Here is a 3,533-nt window from a genome sequence, read left to right on the forward strand (position 1 = left end):
GAGAAAGCAACATCATATCCACTGGGAGATTCAGAGAAGTTTGGTTAAAATTCTACTTTTTCTCTCTGTTGGTAAGCTTGTCATGTTGTTGTTGTTGTTGTCCTTATTTACTATTATTATCGGTCTTCCTATTGTTGGAATATGAATCTTCCGTCCAATGAACATCATCCAGTTTCTTCTTCTTCTGTCTTTTCTCTGCGCTCTGTTGGGAGCCGGTCAGTGTCGAACTTAACGTTGATTCTTCAAAAGCCTCGCAACCACTAGTCTCTTTACATAATCTCTTTACGGTGCCTGTTCACACAGGTTTTTTTTGGGGGGAGGGCACCCTCCCCCGACAGATATACAGACATATATAATCAGCTCCCGCCAATGAGGACTCAGTCTTTCAAAAATGGCAATAACTGAAGGTGCAAAGATTGGTCACACTACATCCCAGCTCCTGCCTTCGTTTTTTTTTTTTTTTTTTTTCCAGGAGCGAACAGATTTCATGCTTTCAGTTTCTCTTCTCACTACAATCACTAAAAACTGTGCAGGCCAATGGCTTGGTCAGACCAGGGTTGACTATGTTTGTGTACGAGTGCTCACACAGCACAGACGTGTCCATGCACTGCGTGTGTGTGTTTGTGTGTGTGCGTGTGTTGTATATATTTATATATGTACGTGTGTGCTGTCTGTCTTGCAGCATCGAGGGGCTGTGGAATACCAGTGGAGGTCGTTGGGGTTGTGTTTGTGTCCCGACCACTGTGCTGAGGAGTGGAGGGGGCGAGAAGGAGGTCAAGTCAATGGCATCTGAGGGCTGGCTGGCTGGCTGGCAACAGCAAACTGCATCTGCACAATAAGTGACAAAGTGCCTTTGTGTGTCATGGTCCTTGGTGGCGGCTCCTGGGGACTGCCAACCAAGAGTAACAGTCTGATTTGGTAAGGGTGTGTGTGTATGTGTGTGTGTGTGTGTGTGTGTGGGATCATGTGCATGCTGGAGATTACGTATGCACCAGGGTTTTTGTGTGTGTGCCAGAGAGATAGAGAGTGTGTACCACAGAGTTTGTGTGTCAAACTACAAACTACTGTACAAATGTGCTGAGAGCAGACCTGGGCAAAGTGTTAACTGAAAATATTCTGGATACTTGGAGAAAAAAAAGGGAAAAACAACACTACAAGAAGCACTTGACTCATCTGGACTTGCATGTGATTCGTCCACTTTTGAGGCTTTTTTTTTGTCTGATTAGACAAATCAAGCGCACCTTGAGTAGTTTGAATATTTGTGACCATATTCAAATGTATTTCTGCCCAGGTCTGGTGGAGATTAGTGCCAGTAGAACAGATCCTGCTGGAGCCACCATCCTTCGTACTGGTTCAACACATACAAGAGCATTCTGCGGGGATGACACACTCCTCTCTCTCTCCCTCTTCTTCTCTTCCTCGGTTTTTCCCGCTTTGTCATCCTCTCCAGCTTATGATCCTTCGCTCTTCGGCTCCTCGGGGCTCCGGGCTTTGTCTCCTTGCTGCTCCGCCCCTCCGTCCTCCCGGGCTGATTGATTGAATAAGGAGCTGTGGGATGCAGTGGGGTTGACTTCGGCCAACCCTCCGGGCTCGAGTGCTCCGGGCGTGGCCGTCTGCATGATCTTCTGACGGACCTCGCGGATCTTCAGCTGCAGACACACCTTGGTGGGGAACGTGTCTGAGTAGCGCGCCTGGAAGGCAGCGGTAGCCTGAGCTGGAGAGGGAAAGAGGAAGAGGAGGGAGGAGTGAAAACAGGGAACAGAGAGAGGAATTAAAACAAGCTCAAGCATTACCACATATCCTGTGTGATCTTCTTTAAGCTGCAACTGCTACAGATTTCTTGCACAGTTTTTTGTCAGATTACTTAATAACAAAGCCAAAGGATTCATATTTGTGTAATAGTCTTCTGATTTCAAACTGCAAAGTAATGGTGATTAATCAACTGAATTAACTTTGAACTTCTATAAAACTGAGAGTTTTTTAAAGTCCAACAAATCTTCTTGTAGGTTTTTAATCAGGTAATTCAGCCACGTAACAGGTGGGGCAGCAGTTTATTTCTATTATGTGAGTACAACTTTGCAGGTGATTTACCTGATGGAAAGAAGCCATGTTCCTGAAACAGCTGCATGACCAGAGCCCGCCGCTGATCCAGAGTTCTGCGCAGAGACGAGTAGGGAACCCTGTCCAAGTCTCCTAACAGATCCTCTCCCTCTGTGCCTGGTTTGACAAAACAAGGCATCACAGCTCTGTCAGTAAAAACCCCTGTGGAGCAGCACTGAGGCTGCTGCGCCTGATGTACCCGTCGTTTTACCTGCTCTGTCAAAGGTGAAGATGTCTCCCTCGCACTTGGCAGCGCTCTTGGGGGTGTTGGGCTCTGAGCTGCAGCTGGACAGGCGTCGAGTCTTCCTCCTCGGGGAGCTGGGGTCCTCTGCTGTCAGCTCCAGCTCTGGGGACACAGGAAGAGAAAACATTAAGGGTGATCTGGACATGACAGTGGGATTATAAAGAACTGAGAAGAGAAATGGAGGTTTAAAATAAGGGTAGAAAATGTAGAAACAGAATGACTTGTTTCTCACCAGTGGAGTTGCGTCTCTTCTTGCGGTAGCTTCCCAGGATGGCTCTTGGCGAGGTGGCCAGGCTCTGCAGGGTGGGCGAGGGAAGGACCTCCTCTGGATTAAACTCTGGAAGCTCCGCAAAGCGCTCCTCGAAGTACGTCTCAGACAAGACCCTGCACATATAAAACACAGCAGCTGCATCAGTGCCCACTCTGGTAATGCGTTGGTTAAAATATCAAGGGATGTCCTCTGAGTGTATCCACATTTCTCATGCCTTTAGGGCTGAGTTCTGCCAGGGCTTCCTCTTCTCTGTGGCTTTCCCACCACTCTCTTACTGTCTAAATAAAGCATATAAAGGTTGAGCACTCCGCCCACTCACATTCAAAAAAACAAAGAGTTTCCACCATCGATTTTCTGAAGTTGGAGATTTGCTCACAAACTAAAAATGGACACAGATCCCACTACGTGTGAAAATCAGTGTTAAATAAAGTCAACAAATGGAGTCCTGTCCAGGGCTGTGTCTCGTCTTCAAGCTGCTTCACGCCATAGTTACAGAGGATCAGCTACTGTTGTATGAGCTCTCTCAGCTTGAGAAAATGTAAACTGTTAAAATAGAGAGAACGTTGTCTTACAATGACCAGAAAGCCAGAAGGACCTGGCAGACTTGTTTCATTTCGCTTTGGCACTGATTCTACGAGAGCCATAACTCAAGTCTGATCACAGAGAATTGTTCTGGACTTTAATAAAGACTTGTCCTGCAGTCAAAGATGAGACAGGGCTTAAATTATAACAACAATGAGAACAAATCGCTCCGTGTTTTATATTCTATTTCAATTCCTCAATTATGGGTATTCACCCGTTTTTGCAATTACAAAACTCTGAGGTTCCTTTTTGATACCAAACACACCCAGCAAATGTGACGTTCCCTCGGCTAATGATTCTACCCCTCCAGGAGCTGCCAGCGTCCCACTTACTTGT

Source organism: Lates calcarifer, linkage group LG3 (genome assembly GCF_001640805.2).
Source record: "Lates calcarifer isolate ASB-BC8 linkage group LG3, TLL_Latcal_v3, whole genome shotgun sequence".
NCBI classification, from domain to species: Eukaryota; Metazoa; Chordata; class Actinopteri; family Centropomidae; genus Lates; species Lates calcarifer.